At 34.0% G+C, this 23576-nt stretch overlaps 1 long non-coding RNA gene across 1 annotated transcript; it reads left to right on the top strand.

Moving 5' to 3' along the window:
- The first annotated feature begins 21717 nt into the window (after positions 1-21717).
- Positions 21718-22734, top strand: LOC128292678 (uncharacterized). The gene is made up of 2 exons (XR_008282627.1): positions 21718-21782; positions 22513-22734. It is a non-coding gene; the product is annotated as an uncharacterized LOC128292678 (long non-coding RNA).
- Positions 22735-23576: the final 842 nt, after the last annotated feature.

The raw sequence follows: 23576 nt of genomic DNA, 5'->3' as shown, positions 1-23576 counted from the left end.
AGTTTCATTAATGGCACGTTTCAAAATCATCATCAAAATCAGAAATTGAAGCATGGGTTCGATAATATACGAAGCAACGATTACAAAAACGTAGAAATTATCAAAAACTGAAGCAAAAACATACCTAAATCAAAACTTGCAAGTGCTGAACCCTAGCCAAAGCTTTTCTCTTTTCTTTTTCTCTTATTTTCGACTAAGAATGGACATAAAATGATCCAGTTTCATGCATTTGTTGTATTATTATTAACATAAAATCTAAATGACCATTTTGCCCTTTCATTCAACCATTAAAAATTCACCTAGCACATGCCCTTTTATGTCCATTCAAATCTCCAATGGTCAAATAACCACATAAGGACCTTTCAAATATAAAGCCAACTCAAATAGGCACTTTAACATCTAGCACACAACTTTTACACTTTATGCGATTAGGTCATTTTTACAAATTAAGCACACAAACAATTAAATTTTCACACGAGACTTTCACACATGTCAATTCACTTACCAAATACACAAAAATTAATATTAAAATATTTTTTTAACTCGGATTTATGGTCCCAAAACCACTAATCCGACTAAGGTCAAAACTGGACTGTTACAATTCTCCCCCTTAAGGATTTTCGTCCCCGAAAATCTTACCGTTAAACAAATTTGGATATTGCTGTTTCATAGCATCTTCAAGCTCCCATGTGCCCTCTTCAATACCATGCTGATGCCACATCAATTTAACTAATAGAATTTTCTTATTACGTAACTCTTTAACCTCTCGAGCTAAGATTCAGATCGACTTTTCTTCATAAGTCATATTAGACTGAATTTCGATCTCAGACGGAGGAATTACATGTAAAGGATCAGATCTGTATCATTAGAGCATCGATACATGAAATACATTATGAATTTTTTCTAGCACTGGTGGCAACAACAATCTATATGCAACCGGCCCAATACGCTCGATAATTTCATACGACCCGATAAATCTCAGACTCAATTTGCCTTTTCTACCAAATCGAAGCACTTTCTTCCACAAAGATACTTTCAAAATACTTTTTCACCGATATCGAACTCAATATCTTTTCTTTTCAAATCTGCATATGATTTCTAATGATCAGAAGCTACTTTCAAACTATCTTGGATCAATTTCACTTTCTGTTCAGTTTCCTTTATCAAATCAACCCGTGAATCTTATTTTTGCTGAGCTCCGTCCAATACAAAGGTGTATGACATTTACGACCGTATAAAGCTTCGTATGGTGCCATTTTGATGCTCGACTAAAAATTGTTATTATAAGCGAATTCAATCAAAGGTAGATATTGTTCCCACGTACCTTCAATCTCAAGAATGCAACATCTCAACATATCCTCGAGTATTTGAATAATTCATTCAGATTGACCATCTGTTTGCAGATGATAAGCAGCGCTAAAATGTAATTTAATACCCAGAGCATCTTGCAATTTCTTCCAAAATCTCGATGTGAATCTCGGATCTCGGTCTGATACTATAGACAATGGCACACCATGCAATCTCACTATATTAGAAATGTATAATTCAACTAATCTATCAAGTGAATAATTAGATCGAACCGAAATAAAATGAGCTGATTTTGTCAAATGATCAACTACAACCCAAATGGCATCTTTCTTCCTCGAAGATAGATGCAAACCTGACACAAAGTCCATGGTCACTCAATCCCATTTCCACTTCGGAATCATAATCGGTTGTAGTAACCCAGATGGAACTTGATGTTCAGCTTTAACTTGCTTACAAATCAAACATTTAAAAAAAATTCGGAGATATCTCTTTTCATTCTGGACCACCAATAATGTTGTTTCAAGTCATTGAACATTTTAGTACCGCCTGGATGCACAGATAACCAACTATTGTGAGCTTCACTCAGAATCATTTGAATTAACTCGGGATTTCTCGGAACACAAAGTCTATTTCTGAACCTCAGACAGTCATCAATATCTAACCAAAATTCAGAATCAGAATCAGAATTACACTGAGTTCGTTTAGCCATAATCTCATTATCAACCTTCTGAGCTTCGATAATCTGTTGCAAAAACAAGGGTTTTGCTTTCAATTCAGCACAAACCAAGGTATTATCAGATAGTGCTAAATGAAAGTTCATAGCACGCATCAGAGCATCAGCAACAACATTAGCTTTGTCCGTATGATAATCAATCACAAGTTCATAGTCTTTTAGCACTTCTAACCATCTTTTCTATCATAAATTCAAATCTTTTTACGTCATTAAATACTTCAAACTTTTATGATCAAAAAACACGTGACATTTCTCACCAAACAAATAGTGACACCAAATCTTCAAAGCAAACACAATAGCAGCTAACTCAAGGTCATGAGTAAGATAATTCTTCTCATGTGGCTTCAACTGTCTCGTAGCATAAGCAATAAATTTTCCTTCTTGCATTAATACACAACCAAGTCTATTCAATGAAGCATCACTGTAAACAACAAATTCTTTACCTAATTCAGGTTGTACCAAAATCGAAGCTTCAGTTAACAGAGTTTTTAACCGATCAAAACTTTTCTGACATTTTTCAGACCATTCAAATTTCACATCTTTCTGAAGCAATTTTGTCAAAGGAGTTGCTATCATAGAGAAATCTTTTACAAATCGTCTGTAATAATCGGCAAGTACCAAAAATTGCAGACTTCAGATACAATCCTCGGAGGCTTCCAATCTAAAATAGCTAAAATCTTGCTCTGATCAACTCAGATACCGGAACCTGATACAATATGACCCAGAAAACCAACTTCTCGCAACCAGAATTCACATTTACTACACTTTGCATACAACTATTTATCTCACAGAGTCTGTAGCACTATTCTTAAATGCTCAGCATGTTCAGTTTCATCTCATGAATAAATCAATATGTAATCAATGAATACAACAACAAATTGATCTAAATACGGTCTAAAAATTCTATTCATCTTATCCATAAAAATAGTAGGTGTATTCGTTAATCCAAAAGGCATAACAAAAAATTCATAGTGGCCATATCTCATTCTGATAGCAATTTTTAGAATACCTGAATCTTTTACTCGTAGCTGATAGTAGCTCGATCTCAAATCTATTTTCGAAAACACAGCAGCTCCTTTTAGCTTATCAAACAAATCATCAATTCAGGGGAGGGGATACTTATTCTTGACAGCCACTTTATTCAACTGACAATAGTCTATAAACATTCTCATTGTACAGTCTTTCTTTTTCACAAATAAAATCGGAGCACCCCAAGGTGAAAAACTCGGTCTAGCAAATCCTCTATTAGTCAATTCTTGCAACTGAGACTTTAATTCTTTTAGTTCAGTCAGAGCCATTTGATACGAAGATATCAAAATCAGAGTAGTACCAGGTATCAATTCAATGCCAAATTTTACTTCTCTAACTGGAGGTAATCCTAGAAGTTCTTCAGGAAACACATTAAGGAACTCACAAGCAACAGGCACAGATTCAATTTCCTTTTTTTGACACTTTCGAATCAATCACATAAGCAAAGTAGGCTTCACACCCCTTTCTCACAATACTCAAAACTTTCATCGAAGATATTACAGTAGGTAATCCATTCAAATCACTAGATTCAATTCTGACTATTTCATCATTCTTACATCTCAAATCAATAGTTTTCCATTTACAGTTCACCATAGCATCATGCAAAGTTAACCAATCCATTCCCAGAATAATATCAAACTTATCAAAAGGTAATAGTATCAAATCAGCCGGAAAATAATTGTCTCGAAACATTAACGGACAATTCCTGCAAACTTTATCAACCAAGACACATCTGCCTAGGGGGTTTGAAACTCTAATTACAAATTCAGTAGACTCTACAGACAAAGTCTTACTGTTCACTAAGTTCATACATATATACGAATGTGTTGATCTAGGATCTATCAAAGCAATCACATAAGTATCATAGAGAGTAAATGTACCCGTAATCACATCTGGCGATGAAGCTTCCTCACGAGCTCGAATAGCATACGCTCTAGCAGGTGCACAAGCCTCAGATCTAACAGTTGCGTCTTTCGTTCCTCTTTGACTACCACTTACATTTCCCATATTTCTGGGAGGTCTACCATGAGAAACATTATCACTATGTCTCGGATTCTAAACATTATCTTTTTCAGCTAAATCTGGGCAATCTTTAATAAATGGTTTCTCGAACACAACTATAACAAGCTCGATTATTACTTTTTCCCCAACTTTCACCAAAGTTTCGTCTTCCACATTACTCACATTCAGGCCTTTCATTCTTTGCATTATCAACACTAGCAGCAGACGTGGCTGAAGATTTGTAATTCGATTGCAATCTAACACGGTCTTTGTTTGAATATCCCACACTATCCTTTGAATGACTGCTATCATCTCTAAACTTCTTGGATCCAGATTGAAATGATTTACCTGATGATCTCTTTCGTACATCTCTAGCTTCAAACTCATCCTTTCGTTTTTCTTTCCTAAGATCTTCTGCTTTACATGCTCGTTCAACAAGCACCACGAATTCTTTGATTTCCAGAATCCCAACTAACAAGCGAATATCTTCGTTCAAGCCATCTTCAAATCTCTTGCACATTATTGCTTTTGAAGATACACATTCACGGGCATACTGACTCAACCTTACAAATTCCCGCTCGTATTCTATAAAAGACATATGGCCTTGTTTAAGTTCAAGAAACTCTTTGTGTTTCTGATCAATAAATCTCTGACTGATGTATTTCTTTCAAAATTCAGCTTGGAAGAAATCCCATGTAACTCGCTCACTTGGAACCACTGATGTCAAAGTCTTCCACCAATGATACGTCATGTCTCTCAAAACTGAAACAACATATTTTATACATTCTTCGGGACTCAGGAATAATTCATCAAACACACTTATTGTGTTCTCTAACCAGAACTCAGACTTTTCTGCATCATCACTTGTTGTAGCTCGGAATTCTTCAGCTCCATATTTTCTAATCTTGTCAACTGGTGGTCTACCCAATTGTACTGGATTCACTCATGGCATATCAGAAGTTTGAGGGGGATTAACTGGGGGTGGAGGTTGTTATATAGCCAGATTGGTTCTAATATATGGGGTGAACCAATCGTTCATCATCTGATAGAAGGCTTGCTTAGCCTCGCTATCACGGCTACTCATAGTCGGTCGAGAATCAGCTTGCACCGTCCTTTGCGGGGGAGCAGGTGCATTACTTTCAACATCATCAGCTACAGCTCTATTAGGATCTATTGCTATACAAAAGCACATTTCAATGTCAGGATTCATCACACTATCACAATTTAAGATATATGGCATGTATAGCTAGACTTACATATACTATGGTAGTCCTAGAACAGACTAAATTATAGCTCTGATACCAACTAAATGTAACACTCCTAACCCGTAACCAACATCGAATTAGGGTTACGAGGCATTACCAGACAGACAGAACATTTTATAATCATTTTACAATCAAAAGTCAGACATTGTCATAATATAATCAAACATAAGCATAAAGTCCATTTCATAGGTCAATGAGACCATAAACATGCATTAAGAAGAGGTCGGGACTAAACTGAACACACTCGTAAAATTTTAGAACTTAGAAAATTTTCAATTCTATTGAGGTCACACGTCCGTGTGTCCAGGCCGTGTACCTCACACAGGCATCAGACACACCCATGTGAACAAGCCATGCCAAATCAGGGTGACCATACTGACTTTCACCCATGGCCAATAGGCACGCCCGTGTGCTATGGCCGTGTGATACTTAGCTAGCTACTGACTTTAGCCCACGGCCATCTGACACGCCCGTGTGTCAAGGTCGTGTAATTCTTAAGAGAATACTGCTTTTCTTACACGGCCACAAGGCACGCCCGTGTCACTTGACCGTGTGGCACAATGCAGGCTTGGTTTAAGCCAACTTACCACCCATTATGGGTCAACCTACAACAAAGAAACAAACATATATATACAACCCAATCAACCATTATATATGCTAAAACATACATCATTCATGCTAAAACATAATATAAGATATTATCAAAAACATCATTCATTCTTATACCATGAACTCACCAAACTTACCTTCTTCCTTATCCAATTAAGACATGCCATAGTTGCAAATTACATCACATATCATAAGCCATTATCAAATATGAGTTCAAACACAAATTAGCCAAATCTCATGGCTAACTATATACATCACAAAACATATTTCACAACTACTAGCCTATACATGCCATACTTCAAATATTTACATTTTTAGAAGTACAAAAATGAGATCACTAGTGTGGTGACGATCATTGACTATCCCTGAGCCTTTAGTTGCTATGATAACTGTAAAACAGACAGTAATCACACAGAGTAAGCTTTCAAAAGCTTAGTAAGCTCGTACTCAAAACATTCATAGTATGTGAACATAAAATGATAACCTTTGAGTATTTGCACAATTTCAATCCATATAACTATATCAACTCAATAAGATTCATATACATAACATCATCTACCACTTAGGCATTATATATACCTGAAGCTTCCCGCACTTATTCACTTTTGTACTTACCTCATATTGAATGTTATAAGACTTTCCATAAGTTATTTGTATGTTATACATCAGCACACTTAGTGATATAAGGTTAGCCGAAGCTAAATATTTTCACACACTTAGTGCTATCTCAAATAACCGAGACTAAGTCGGTATCACACACTTAGTGCCTCAAGTAGCCGAAGCTAGTTAAATCACACACTTCGTGCCAAAACTTCCATTTCGTCACCTTATTATCTAATTGAATTATATACACCCCATGTATAATAAAGGCATCAAAACTTACTTAACATTATCTTTTAAGTATGAACTTATCTCGTACTCAGAATTTGTCGACTCGGACTATCTACTCGATAACCTTTGACTTTCCTCGATCTAAGTCTGAATTCCTCCTTTCTTAATCTATATGTTTTCAAAATTAACCTTTTTTATTCACCAATTAATTCAATTTAATCCATAAACACATATTTAGGGCAATTTGTAAAATAGCCCTTACATTTTCACATTTTGACACTTTAGTCCCTATTTCACAAAATCACAAAATACACATAATTTGCATATACTTATGCTTGACCAAATTCTCCTAGCTCTCAAACAAGTCCATGCATTTCATTTATTTCACATTTTACTCTCTCAAAATAACATTTTCACCATCTAGCCCAAATTACTCAATTTCATCAAAAATCCAAAGACAAAACATGTAAACCCAACATCAGGCTTCCATAATTCATCAACTAACATCACAAAGCTCATAGTTTCATCAATGGAACATTTCAAAATCATCATCAAAATTAGAAATTGAAGCATGGGTTCAATAATATACGAAGCAACGATTACAAAAACGTAGAAATTATCAAAAACTAAAGCAAAAACATACCTAAATCAAAACTTGCAAGTGTCGAACCCTAGCCAAAGCTTTTCTCTTTTCTCTTTTCTCTTATTTTTGGCTATGAATGGACATAAAATGATCCATTTTCAGGCATTTTTTTTATTATTATTAACAGAAAATCTAAATGACCATTTTGCCCTTTCATTCAACCATTAAAAATTCACCTAACTCATGCCCTTTTATGTCCATTAAAATCTCCAATGGTCAAATAACCACATAAGGACCTTTCAAATATAAAGCCAACACAAATAGGCACTTTAACATCTAGCACACAACTTTTACATTTTACGCGATTAGGTCCTTTTTACAAATTAAGCACACAAACAGTTAAATTTTCACACGAGACTTTCACAAATGTCAATTCACTTACAAAATACACAAAAATTAATATTAAAATATTTTTCTAACTCAGATTTGTGGTCCCAAAACCACTATTCTGACTAGGGTCAAAACCAGACTGTTACATTTCTAGCATAGGTGAACGTGAGGAAGATGATCTTTCTGTTGGATTTGGTGCCCTAAGTGTAATATTTTAAATAAAATACACTTGTAATTTTTCAAACAAATTGGTTAATAAAATTATTCATGAATTACATTAATGCTTTGTACATTGTACATTTCCTCACATGGTTTTTGCACGCAAAGAAAAATGGAAGCAAATGTTGCTCACTAGTTGTCTAATGTTTATCTAATATTAAGTAATATTATATGGTTGGATCGAAATACAGAAAGATAACTTCTATTAGCAGATGAACCTAAACATGTCCTTAGTCTAATATATCAAGTCTAATTTGGTAGATGCATTGTATTGGGCATTGGAGCAGATGACTCCCAGAAGATAGAGGCATAGATGTGACTAAATGGACTGACAATACATCAGACAAGACACGAGAAGAATAGATCCTGAATTCGTTTATTTATTTATTCACTTGTGACATTCATAGTGTGACATACCTAAATCCTGAATGGATGACAAATTATATATGTGTGACTCATATACTTTGACGTAAGTAAAAGCCTATGTTTGAATATATAAGGTACGAAAAGCTGGTACGTTGGGTATACGACTTCTATAGTATGTAATGTCATTCATAATAATGGAATTCATAGCTTGAAACATAGGTAAATGACATCCTCTCATTGACATTACATGGTTGATGAAAAGTAAACATAGCCACGGGTCGTTCATATTTGTCATGGATGACTTGATCACTATTTGATAGTGATTGACTTATCATGAAAGAAGATCTAATGGTTACCGTGAGTTAAAATAGAATCAAATTGGAAGAATGAATATTATCCCAAAGAGATTAAGGATATCCTATAAGCATTAATCGAATTTTTGTAATGGTACTAAAATATCATAATTTGGTGTAGCAGACTAAACTAGTTTTCGCACTTTAGGAGATTGAATACAAACATTTTGGTTAAGTTTTAATTATGTTTTTGCAACTTTAGTTAAATTCAATAAAGTGTGTAATTTGAGTCTTTTATTGACCTTAGGGGCCGAATAAGATGTAAGGGTGAGCTAATATTCTTTATGAGTGTGTAGAAGACTACTAGAAAGCATACTAACTCAATGCTGGTCATTGTGTTGTAACACGGAGCATGAAATGTTGCAAGATAGGGAGCAAAATAGAAGAATTTCAAAGCTACCTTCGATAGCGCGACACACCCCTGAAGGCACCCTAAACATAGAGCATACTACCTTCAGTGTCGTGACACAGCTTAAGGATATCATGACATACCCTGGAAGACACCTTGAAGATGGAGCATATTGCCCTCAATGTTGCGACATAGGACCTGGTGTGTCACAACATCACCTTTGTACGGGAAATAATTACGAGCTAGAGGCATTTTGGTTCATACAATCAAACATTAAATAAGTGGACGGCAACTAACCTAGGGTTAAAGACAAAAACCACTCTAAAGTCTATAAATAGGCTCATTTAACACATGTTATGGAAAGCTTTTCTTATTATGTTATTTTCTTCATAGATTTAGATTTAGTCTTTAGTTTTTCTCTTTTCTTAGACTTTAGGTTTATTTTGGTTTTTTATTTATTTTTGTTGAAGAAATCAGATTTGGGAAACATAATCAAACTCTGTGAGGATTCTGCACTCATTTCTAATACAAATTAGGCTTCTTCTAAACTTTATACTCTTGAGTTATTATTCATGTTTACTCTTTCTATCAACTTTATATTGTTTATGAGATCTATGAGGAACTAATCCTCCTATAGAGGATTAATGAGTGCGGGTATGATTAATTAACTATTTTGTAGGGTTCTCTTAGCAGATCAACTGTTCAGAAAGGAAGAACCTAAACCCTAAGCCTGACAACCCTAGGAAGTCATTAAGGTGGGAATTAACCCAAATTTGATATGGTCTATCTTTGAACACCCTAACCCTGGATCGGTTTGGACTGTGAGGATGAGAGATAAGTAGTTCTTGCTGACTCTTTATTCTAGTAGAAGATCAGAAGATCTTACTGGGATATCAACTAGTTTATTGAACAAGAAAACCTAAAGTGACAATTGAGTATGATTACTGAAGCAAGCTACTAACCCATTCCAAGATTTGTGATATTTGATTATTTAATTTCTCGTGATTTCTTTTTTTCTTTTCTTTTTCTATTATTACTATTATTATATATCACCAAAACCATTTTTTTTATTTGATTATAATAGAATTCATTTAAAGTACTAATTAGATCTATATATGCTTAGGTTAAAATGACTTTAGTGCCCGACTCTTTTGGGAATGATCCTTGGAGTACTCATCTACTCTATTGTAACCATATTATAACCTAACACGTATACTTATGAATACTTCCTTTTCATATATTTTGTGTAGGATTTCTACTCTGGACATTAGTACGTCCGAAGGCGGTCAAGGTGTTGGCGCTGTTGTCGGTGAGGCAACATCACTAATTTAATTTTAATTTTTGCATGTTAATAGAGTAATTAGGAAATTTTTAGATTATAGTTACGGTTCTATTTTCTTATTTTCTACTAATCTTCTCTCTTTGGGTTTAGTGTATGACTCGTAATAGGGGAACACCTATAGAACCAGTCAAAGATCCAGAAAGAATAGTCTGAAGGAATTGTCAACAATAATAGCAATAGCAATAGAGCAACAACCAATGCTGAATCAGCTACCTGCTGGAGGTAATTTACCACCAAATGAGAATCCATTGCTCGATGAAGCTCACAATAATAACCTAGAAGACCCACCATCACCAGAGCTACTAGCAAACAAACCATCACCAGAGCTACTAGCAAACAATCTCATGGTGCGTAACGAAACGATTCTAAAGGAATATACTAAGGAATCCAGATATGGTTCAAGGGAGTATAACAAGGCCAGCCATCATGGCCAATAATTTTGAGATCAAACCAGTTATGTGACCACCTTCGAATGTACCAACAACCAGAGTAGAAATCCAGCACAAGAGATATGAAAAAGCAGTATTCACAAGTATATAGGTCAAGTTGTAATATAATTACAACAGAGTAGGTAAGTACTCCGAGGACCATACCCAATGGAGGTGAGCACCAAATCAATTCTAATCTAAACATAAATATGTCTAATTAATACTTTAATCATATTATTGTAACAGTCCGATTTAGATCATAATCAAAATGGTGGTTTTGAGACCACGAATCTAAGTCAAAAAAAATTTTAAAATTATATTCTGTGTTTATTATGTGTGAGTTTATATGTGTGAAATTTTCGTGATTTAATTTGGTCATTTGAGTGTCCGATTAAATAAAATGACTTAATCACGTAAAATGAAAATTTGGTGGTTAATTGTGAAAGGGCTGAATAGTTGTTGTTCTTTTAATATAGAGGTTTTAGGTTGCAATTAAATCATAATATATAGTGATGGACAGTTGTGGAAAAACATTATAAAGATTTTATATTAAACAACAAAGGTTTATTCAATAAACATATAATCAAATATGTATTAATAAAACATAAAATAAAACTAAGTGCTCATACGTTCTTTGCATGACCGAAACTTAAAGAAAATAAAGATTTAGAAAGCTTTGAATATTCGGAAATTTGGAAGCTTGAATCAAGGTGAGTTTTAGTTCGATTTTTAATAATTTTTACGTTTTTTATATCATTGCTATGTTATTTACAAAGCCCATGCTTGAATTTCTGATTTTGGTGAATATTTTAAGTTATTCCATTGATGAATATTTGAGTTTTGTGATTTTAGCTGGTGAAATATGAAAGATATGTTTTGGATTGATATGTTTTGTATTGGAATTTTTGATGATTTTGAGTAATTATGACTAAATTGTAAAAATAATAAATTATGGGACTAAAACATGAAATAAATGAAATGTATGAACTTGAACAAACACTAGGAATATTTGGCCTAAGCATGGTGTGTGCAAATTTTGCATATTTTGTGTTTTATGCAATAGGGACTAAATTGTAAAAAATGTAAAATGTCAAGGGTAAAATGGTAATTTTCCCATTTATGTGTTTTTGGACTAAAACGAATGCAATTAAGTTTGAGTGAGTTTAATTTGTATATGTTTAGATCAAGAACCAAAGAAATCAGATTTGGATCGGGGGAAAACTAAAGTTGTCGACTAGTCGTCCCGTTCTGTTTTTCATCATACGAACCGTAGGATTCTGATATGTGTTTTTGTGTAAGATCACATTTGGGACGTTGGCATCGATATATGTGTTTTCATGTAAGACCACGTCTGGGACGTTGGCATCGATATATGTGTTTTCGTGTAAGACCACGTCTAGGACGTTGGCATCGATATATATGGTTATGTGTAAGACCATGTCTGGGACATTGGCATCGTATTTGATTCATGTAAGACCTTGTCTAGGATAGTGGCATTGATATGAGATAACATGTAAGACCACGTCTTGGACATTGGCATTGTTCAATATATGTGATTATTCGAGTATCCTATTCGATTCTGAATGGTTCAACTGGCAATGATAAGTTGTGATCGAAGGTGTAAAATGAGCTAAAACGATCAGGTATGAGTTAGTTAGTTACCTATTTCAAAATAAGGTAAGTTGGTTATTTGATATGAAATACAAAGGATACAAGTTATTAAAATAAACATATGAGCATTGAATAGTATACACGGTTATATGCTATGTGTATGCATATGATGTTATATTTTGATTTATGAGTTTATGTATATGAATGCAAGTATACTTGGTTACATAATGACATTTTGGCTTTGAAAGTTTAATTATAGTTGCCAATATATTATATACATAAGCATTCGCCAAGGTAACATTTATATGTGAAAGTATATGGTATATATATATATATATATGAAATCATAAGTTTGAGACTAAATGTGATAACGATATTATAATTTGGTTTAGTTTAAATAAATTGATTATATAATTGAGTTGTTTATTTGCTTATAACTTACTAAGCTATGATAGCTTATTGTTTGTGAATGTTTGTCTTTGTTTAATAGATTTTGGATCAAGTTACAAGCTCGGGGATCGTTAGCAAAGTCTATCACACTATTGACTGTTTCAGTACTTTATAAGTTGAACGTGAAATTATGGCATGTATAGGGTAGCCTAGGAGTTAGTTTATTTTGAATGTGTATGTATATAAAGCCAAGCGAAAATGGTTAATATGTTAAGGGAGAATATGAAACTTCGGTTAATCTTATAAGTGTTATATGCTTTGGAAATGGTTGATGATTTTGGATGAAATTATGGTTGATTTGGCTATGGTTATGCACAGATAAAATATATGTGTGAACTTGATTGTTAAATTCGGTTAAAGAATTATATGTGATTTAGCATCTATGAATAGTTGATTATGTTCAAACATGGTAAGAGATTATTTTGATATATTTGTTTCATGGTATGTAAGTTTTATGTTTGGGTAAATATATTTGTTTTTGGTTAGATGATAAAATGTAAGTGATTCTTCATGACCCTAATCCGACGACAGATACGGGTTAGGGGTGTTACAATTATAGTACAAAGAATTAAAATGAGGGTTTTTCATGAATAATACTAAAAATAATAGATAAGTAAATAACAAAAAGCAAGAAATCATATAATCGAATATATATATCAAATTTGGGCATGGTTAGCTCGCTTTGGTAGTCATAATCAACTATCATTTTGGGCTTTCATGTTCAATCAACTAGTTAATACCCCAGCAAGATCTTCAGATACATCCACTAAAATACTAAGTTAGCAAGAACTACCTATCTTTCAACCTCACAATCAAGACTGGTTTAGGGTTAAGGTGTCTATGGATAGGCAATACCAAATTTAGGCTAATTCCCACCTTGATGACTTCATAAGATTGTCTAGCCTAAGGTTTAGATTCTTTCATTTCCTGAACAATTGATCCATTAAGAAATCCATACAAAAAAGTTAAATATTCATACCTCCACTCACTAACCCCCCACAGCAATATTAGTTCTTCATGGATCTAATAAACAATATAAACTTAGAAGGAAGAATAAACATAAAGAATAATTTCAAGAATAGAGTTTAAAACAAGCATGATTTGTATTAGGCACAGAATCCTCACAGAATTTGAATGTAACTCCAAAATCTTATTTCTTCACTAAAGTAAATAACAAGAACTAAAATAAAATATAAAACCTAAGAAAAAGGAAAAAGTACAGACTAGATCTAAAGAGAAAATTATATAATATGAATGGTGTCCATCATGTGTGCTAAATTAGCCCATTTATAGACTTTAGGATGGTTGTTGTCCTCAACCCTAGGTTAGTTACCGTCCCCGTGATTAATGTTTGATTGTGCAAAGCAATATTTCCTTGGTTCATAATTATTTCCTGCACAGAGGCGATGTTGCTACATCGAGGGCAGTATGCTCAACTTCATGGTGTTGTCAGGGGTATATTGCGACATCCTCAGGCTGCGTCACAACATTGAATACAATCTGGGATGTTTCTTAATCTGATCCCTATGTTGTGACATCATATGCTCCATGTTGTAACCTAGTTGTAACACCCCTCGCTCGTATTCAATGCCGGAATAGGGTTACAGAGTATTACTGGACTTATAACACATTCAAACATATATTTCATATACAATTAATCAAATCATATACATTTCATTCACAACCAATCATTGTATCTCTAATATGAGCCTACAAGGCCCTAAACATGCATTCGGGGTAGTTCAGGACTAAACCGATAACTCAAGAAATTTTTCAACACTTAGAAAATTTTTGCATAAAACAGGGGAGACACGCCCTCATGGCCCTCCCGTGTGTCTCACACGGCCATATATTCATACTGTAGACCTTAAAATTATAATAAAATAAATATCTTGACTTCGAATTTGTGGTCTCGAAACCACTATTCCAATTTAACAAAAAACGGGCTGTTACAACTTTCCTCCTAGGGATTTTTGTACCCGAAGGTTAGGGTACTATTTTTGTAATAGCCCGTTTTTAGTCAAATTGGAACAGTGGTTTTGGGACCACAAATCCAAAGTTGAAATATTTATTTTATTATAATTTTAAGGTCTACAGTATGAATATATGATTGTGTGAAAATTTCGTTAAGAAATTTTATCGTTTGATTAGTCAATTTGATAAAAAGGACTAAATTGCGTAAAATGCAAAAGTACTGTTCTACTAGCTAAAAGTATTTAATAGCTACAGAACTTTAAAGTAGAGGTCCTTATGTTGTAATTAAACCATTTCAATTGTGAGTGGACAAGTATGGCCATTAAATTAGGTGACTTAAAGGTTTATTATTAAGGTTATTATAGTAAACTAATTATTAAGGTTAAAATAACTAAAACAAAGCCAAATTTTGTTTCATCTTTTTCCTATTGCCAAAATTACATGAGCAAAAACACCACTTTAGTGCTTTGAACATTCGGTCTGTAACACCCCTTACCCGTACCCGAGGTCGGGATAAGGTACGAGACATTATAATAAATATATCAATTTTACATTGAAACATGCATAAATTAATGCTTATTATACATATGAACTTAACCTCGATACTAAAACGACCATTTTACCAACATATTTTACTTATTTAATTAATGTACTATTGAAAACAGTCCTTAACTCAAACTTTGGTAAAATTGCAATTTTGCCCCTAAACTTTTACATATTTACACTTTTGCCCCTAGGCTCGGGAATTAAACTTCATCCCTTATTCTTATGTTTTATGACATGCTGATCACTTTTCCATTATATGGCAACATTAAATTCTCACTCTAACATATACTTATGACTATTAGGTATTTTTATCGATTAATCCCTTTTACTCGTTTTCACTCAAAAACGAGTAGCACAAGTTGTCTAACATAATTTAAAACCTCATATTCTATCATAAAATAGTAAAATAAACACATTTAACCTATGGGTATTTTTTCAAATATGAACCCTAGCTGAAATTATTGCTAGAATAAGCTTAATCAAATTACCGGGATTCCAAAAACGTAAAGAACTTGAAAAACGGGGTTAGAACGGACTTACTATTGAGCTTGGAAAGCTTGAAAACCCTAGCCATGGCTTCCCCCATCTAATTTCAGCCTCCATGAAAAAGATGAGTCAATTTTGGCTTTATTTTCCTTTTTTATTTCTTTTAATTACCAAATAACCAAAATGCCCTTCCTTACTAAACTTTCAAAAATTCCATCCATGTCCAATTTTTTTCCATCACTTAGAAATTGGTCAAATGCTATTTAATACCTCCTAATTAATATTTCAAAGCAATTTAATACTAGAAACTTCTAGAATGCAAGTTTTGCAACTTATTCAATTTAGTTCCTAACTTCAAATTAAGCACTTTATGCATAGCATTTCTTCACGAAAATTTCACACAATCATGCAATCATATCATAGACCTCAAAATAATCATAAAATAATTATTTCTATCTCAGATTTTGTGGTCTCGAAACCTCTGTTCCAACTAGACCCAATTTTGGGCTATTACAACTCACCCCCCTTTAGAGATTTTAGTTTTCGAAAATCTTACCGGAGTGAAGTTTAGTATCTTTCTCATAATTTCCAGCATTACTAACTAATTTTTTTCAAGATGATACTTTCAGAAAAACTCTATCATCAATTTGAATCCCAATATAACTCAGTCAACTTTGATATTTCTCTAACTCTGTCCTTCACTTGTCAACCATTCTCAGTCTCTGGTCATATCTATAATTATTTTATCACTGAACTATTTGATTCCACACTTAGGAACCTAGTCAACATGATTCTCATGAATTCCGTTATATACACCTCATCGGTAAGGGGGTGAGGTCGTACAGTCTCTAACTTGATTCTGACATATATCTATATGACACATTTTTTTCATTATCCACATATGTCATTATAATCATACTATCCACTTCAAACAATTTATTATTCATATCTGTCTTACATAAAATTTCCAATTATCTCATTTCAAACAAGTGCACTCACTCATACATTCTATGAATTTTGAATAACTTTAGTCATCACATGTACTAATTAATTTAGTCAAGCATGCAACAGCATATGTAGGCCAAACAAATATGAATAAATATATCACTATATAAACTTTCATCTCACATAGTATCACATATACATATATCACGAATTCTTATTCATACATTCCCGAGTTTAACACATCATAGCTACACTTTATTCAAATACTTCAATATTACTATTAAATGGTCAGATGTAGCTCGGTTGGAGAATACTTTATTTTAAACAAAATGGTCCTCATTAGTGTCGGGAGACATCACACTATCACATATTTGTGGCATGTATAACTAAACTCTCACACTTGCTATGTTAGTCCGAGAATCAACTAAACCTACTCTGATACCACTAAATGTAACACCCCTTACCCGTACCCAAGGTCGGGATAAGGTACGAGACATTACCGGACAAACATACAAACATTAAACTAAGATACGGGCCATAAAATTTCATTCATATTTCAAAACGTTCATTCACTTACACATAGTCCCTTATTTGAGTCTACGAAGCCCAAAACATACTTTAGAAAGGGTTCGGGACTAAACCAAGAACTTACAAAAATCTTGAAAATTTCATGCTTTAAGGCTCCACACGCACGTATCCCAAAGTCGTGTTCCATAGACGGCTGAGACACATGGTCGTGTCTCTGCCTGTGTGGAATATACCTAGGCTATTTTCCAAGCTTTGGTCAACCTTAATCTCTTACACACTTATAAAAAGTCAAAAGCATATAACATGGTATTCATTTAATGATTAAATATTCTCAATTAAACCACAAACATAGCATTTGTATGTCATCATACATGTGTCTCTCATACTCATTTTACCTTGTTTATTATAGTACCACTTATACATTTATACCAAGATTATCATCTTACCAAATATCTTCAGCTTAATCATCAAGCATTCATATTTAAAACTAGATTATATCTTTATAAAATATCACAATTCAGATGCGCAAAATAACATGTTTTCTTGAAACATTTCAATTCAACTTCATACCCAACAAGCATTACATTGAGACTAGTCATATATATATACATGTCATGATACATATCATTCTCTTGCTGTTTTCTTATAAACATATATCATTTATTTCATTATATCAATATTTCATATACCATAGTTTCCATGTATTCCACATATATTTATTTTCCTCCTCCTCCTCTCCATTCCACATCCTTAATGTATATAGCATTCTTGTAAGTACGATTTCACAATTTACTAATAAATGCTCACATCAAACTATCCACACGAGTCATAGTCACTTACTTATTTATAATTTGAGCTACAGAGTCAAAATTAAGATATGTAAATTTCCCCTGAAACTAGACTCACGTATCTTTCCACCATAAAATTTGCATAATTTTTGGTTTATCCAATTAGTACAGTTTATTCATTAAAATTTCCCCTATTTCACTTTCTGATAGTTCTAACTTCTCTTCACTAAAAATTAATTATCTCACAGTACAAAACTCGAATAATGTTCTTGTTGATTTATCTTGAAAATAGACTCCTTACGGATTTTAAAAATATAAGTTTAATCCTCTAATTATTTTTATCCAAATTTTTGTGATTTTCCAAAGTCAGAACAGGGGATCACGTAATCATTCTGAACTAGTCTCACAAAAACATAAATATCTCAAAATATAGAACTCGTTTTCTTTCTCTATTTATTTTATATGAAAATAGATTTGATATCTCATTCAGTCTCTGATTCAATTTCTACTATTTTTTGTGATTTTTCAAAATCACATCACTGCTACTGCCCAAAACAGTTTTATTGCTAATTCACTCTTTCACACTTTCTTTGTATTAACCTCATTTTAACATACATACCACAAATCATTTTCACCACATTTCATACATCACAAGTATAGGCCCATGATCACAAGGTCACCATAAAATCATCCTCATGTATAACTTACTTGTTTATAACCTTACCACACCCTGGTCACTTAATGAACACATCATTCACATAACCAAGTTCCTGCACTTATTCATCACAAAACTCACAAAGCAATACATAGAGAGTCTCCGTTGAACACTTGGATCAATCCCGATACTTGGTGGTTTCAGCAGATAGCTCCACCCATCATATAGTTCGGCTCTCTTGTACACATGGTGAACACTCAGTACCACCCATGTGAGCTAGCCAATTTATCTCGTAGCTCTCTTGTCTACATGGTGTCCTTCACCTGGAACCACGCATGGGACCTAGCTACATATATCTCGTAGCTCTCTTGTCTACATGGTGTACACATAGTATCACCCATGCGACCTAGCTACATCATTGTAACACCCCAAACCCGAGACCATCGCCGTAGTCGAACACGAGGTGTTAACAGACTTCAAACCACTTATTGAGAATTTCCCAGACAAGCTGCCAATCTGTGTACTAGTCGCTTCAAAAATCATAACTTGAGTTTTACAACTCGAAAATAAGTTTCGTAACCTAAAACTAGACTCATATTTCCATCTACAGATTTTTTTTTTAGAATTTTTGGTCGAGCCAATTAGTACAGTTTATTAGTTAAAGTCTCCCATGTTACAGGGGTCGACTACACTGACCTTCGTGCGTTACAACTAGAATAAGTCCCTCTGTAGGGCTTCAATACTGATGCCGTTTGTTTTTATAGAAACTAGACTCAAAGAGGAATTTATACATATATGGTATGACTCCTAACTATCTCTGGTTAATTTATAATGAATTTTCAAAGTAGGAACAGGGAATCCAGAAACCGTTCTGGCCCTGTCTCACGAAAACCCAAACATCTTTTAACATACAACTCATATTACCTTTTCACTTCTTCCATATGAAAATGGATTCATCAAGGTTCATTTACATAATTTATTCACTATTTAATTCCATTCCTACTATTTTTAGTGATTTTTGACATCCACGTCACTATTGCTGCCAGCATCTATTTCTAGGGCAGACTTTCTCTAACACATAGTTTCTATGATTCAACCACCCCTTTTTCATATATAGTCCAAAATATAATCATGATGATCCATTCCAATGGCTGGTCGTTGCCAAACATTTCCATACTTCTTAATGAGCATATACATACCAAATGATTATAACATTATGCTCAAAACATTTATAAGCCATTTTCGCATGGCTATTCAAAATATTTACATACCAAGTTCAAACAAACATAATAGCCTATACATGCCGAAATGTACTCCAAGACCAACTACGAAGAAAATACCAAAAGTTGTTAGCCGGTGTGATGACTTCGATGACGGTCCCGAATATACAAAAAGTCGAGTCCAAGAAACCTAAAATAGGTGACAAGAAAACACCGAATGAGTATATAACTCAGTAAGTCATAAGCAATGCACTACCAATCATTAATAACATTATCGCAAGAGGAAACAAAATGGAACGAGGCCAATTACTCCATTTGTGACAGCCCAAAATTGACCCTAGTCGGAATGTGGTTTTGGTACCACAAAACCGAGGCATAAAAATAATTTAAAATTTATTTTGATGCCTATAATATGTGTGTGCTCATGTGTGAATTTTGAATTCTTTGATTTAGTTAATTTGATTGTGAATTGAAAGAAAAAGGACTCATGTGAAAGGATTTAAAAATATGTAGCTAATTTCAAGAGGTTAATAAAGGAATGAAGCAAAATAAATGGAGTTGCATGTCAAATACTCCATTTATTTTGAATGAGTGGCCGGCCATGTCTAGATTATGGGCAAGGGGACATGTTTCCAACATGTTTAGTTAGTGCATTATGTAGAAAGAATTAAGAAATGAAAAAAAAAATGAGCATGGATGCCCCCCCCATGGTGCCGTAGCTAGAGAGAAAGAAAGAAAAAAAGTTGTCATTCATCCTTTCTTTGAGCAAAGACTAAGAAAGAAAACACAAAAAATTGTTCATCTTTTCCCTCCTTCCTTTGGCCGAAATTCCTAAGAGGAAGAAGAGATTTTGCTTCATTTTCTTTGTTTAGAAGAGATCTAGAAGGAGATTTGGCTAAACTTGCATCAAGATTAAGGTATGTATGAGGTTGTGTCATGAGATTCATGCTTGTTTTGGTTGCTAACTTGATGTGCATGTTAGCCATGGTTCAAATCCTTGTTATGCCATGAAAAATGGTATTTGGCCAAGGTTGATATTGTGTTAAAGCCATTGCATGCTAAATGTGAAGCTTGCTAATGATGCATGCAATGATGGATTGACTACTCTTGAAATTTCTTTGTAGCAATCTTGAGTAAGACATTGAGTTCTTTGTTTAACCATGACCAAAGTTCAATGGGGTATGATTGTGATGTATTCGCCATGATGCATTCATGAGCATGATTTATGCTTGTTACTTGATTGGTAAAATTTGTGTTTTAGAGGGTTATGAACACCTTGAGATTCGCCATGCACCTATATGTGTATATATGTTTGCACATGATATTTTGATTATGAAGAAAGTGATAAATATGTTTGTTTAAAGAAGAAATTTGTTGAAGAATGTTGTGAAATTTGCATGTACATTCGCCTAGTACATGTATAGTGTGAAAAACCTTGAAATTATTTTTGATTTTGTGTATTTATGACCATGTGTAATCGGCCACATGAGTAATTTGAGCACTTGATGTTATGTTAAAATTCTTGAGCTTAAATATATGGATGTATGTATATGTGGCCATATAATGGCGTTTTGGTTCAAAGGTTGAATGATAAATTATAATAAAGTGAGATGATATGAGATGCGAATGTGATTTACTAGTAAACATTATTGATAGAAATATTGAATACTTCTACTTGTATTCATTAAGCTCAAGAGCAACAGGAGCTAAATCCGATAAAGGGAAGGAAAAAGTAGTCGAATAGCCATCGGAATCGTTCGACAACATCCGAGGTAAGTTTTGAGTATCGAAACTTAGATTTTGATTCGATTGAATGAAGTAATAAGCAATCGAAATTCTACCCTTGTATATGGCCATTGAGCCGAAATGATATTTTGTTAAGTGAATTGTGCATAAAAGTTTTGTTGTGAAAATGAAACAAAGATGTGTATGAATGTTGAATGATATCGGGCTAAGCCCAAGGCAATTGTGTGAGCTATGATATCCGGGCTAAGCCGAAGGCAATTGTGCGAGCTATGATACCGGGCTAAGCCCAAGGCAATTAATGCGAGTTGTGATATCCGGTTAAGTCCCAAAGGCATTTGTGCGGGTTACCATAACCGGCTATGTCCCAAGGTGTTTTGAACAGTAGCTATATCCGGATAAACTCGAAGATATGTGATTTGAAATTTATAAGCTGCTGGAAAATTTTCAGTTATTGCATTTGTGAAATCCCCAACAAGGTATGTTTTGTGTGTGCTTTGCACACTATGAGTAAATGCGTACGAATATTCGCTCTAATGATAAATGAGCTATCGGCATTAACTAGGCCGTTATTTGTGTATGAATATAAGAGTTGGGATTGTGAAGTAAGCATGTCTTTGAGAAATTGTGCATATGAATTATTGTTTAGCTACTTGAATGCTATGCTTTGGTTGTGTGTATATTATGGCTCGAAACTTACTAAGCATAAATTGCTTACTCCGTTTCTTTGTTTCTCTGTTTATAGATTTTTCTCGTTAGCGATCGGATTCGGGATCATAGAAGTTGAAGTCAACCACACTATCAAAGCCCTTTTTGGTACTCCTTTAGTTGAGTTCGGATATGGCATGTATAGGACTACCCTCGGTTATTTTTAAGTACTTGTGATGTATATGTGTACGGCCATGCAAAAATGGTTCGTAATAGTGGAGTATGGAATTAGACCATTTGTGGTTTGTAATTATATATGGTTTCATGATGTGATTATGGATTGGAATGGGAGTGTTGGTCACATGATCAGCCATTGGAATGGCTAAATATGATCATATGTGGACCCATGTATGGCAAGACCATAGTTGGCCCATGAAGACTACAAATTAGGTAAAGCCTACCTTAAAAACAGATGCTGCCAGCTGCAGTGATGTGGATGGGGAAAATCACCAAAATTTGTAGGAATGGTGTTAAATAGTGAATAAATTATGTGATCGAACCTTGACGAGTCTATTTTCATATGAAAGTAACGAAACGATCATATGATCAGTATACCGAGAGATATTAAAGTTCTCGTGAGACAGGGCCAGAACGGTTTCTGGGTCCCCTGTCGCGACTTTAAAAATTCAATATAAATTATCCAGAAAGAATTAGGAGTCATTCCTTATATGTTCAGATTCCATTTTGACTCTAGTTTCATTAGAAACAAACGGCACCAGTATTAAAGCCCTTTACAGAGAGATATTCAAGTTGTAACATGCGAAGGTTTATTGCAGTAGATCCCTGTAACATGGGTGACTTTAACTAATAAACTGTACCAATTGGCCTGACCAAAAATTCTAGAAATAAATCCATGGAAGGATATATGAGTCTAAATTCAGGAAAAATTTACGGAATCAGTTTCCGAGTTTTGAAACTCGAGATATGATTTTTAAGGCGACAGTGACGCAGTTTTCCAGCCTGTCTGGAAATGCCAAATTGGTCGGTGCTTTAAGAGGACTTGGCTCGTTAACCCCTCGCGTCCGACACCGGCGATGGTCTCGGGTTCGGGGTATTACACCATTCAAACCGAACTATACCATAGTTCCTTAGACCTTTCGACTCAATCACATACA

This window comes from Gossypium arboreum, chromosome 5, assembly GCF_025698485.1.
Source record: "Gossypium arboreum isolate Shixiya-1 chromosome 5, ASM2569848v2, whole genome shotgun sequence".
Lineage (NCBI taxonomy): Eukaryota > Viridiplantae > Streptophyta > Magnoliopsida > Malvales > Malvaceae > Gossypium > Gossypium arboreum.
The sequence above is the reverse complement of the archived record's forward strand: the minus strand, read 5'-3'. Positions and strand labels throughout refer to the sequence as shown.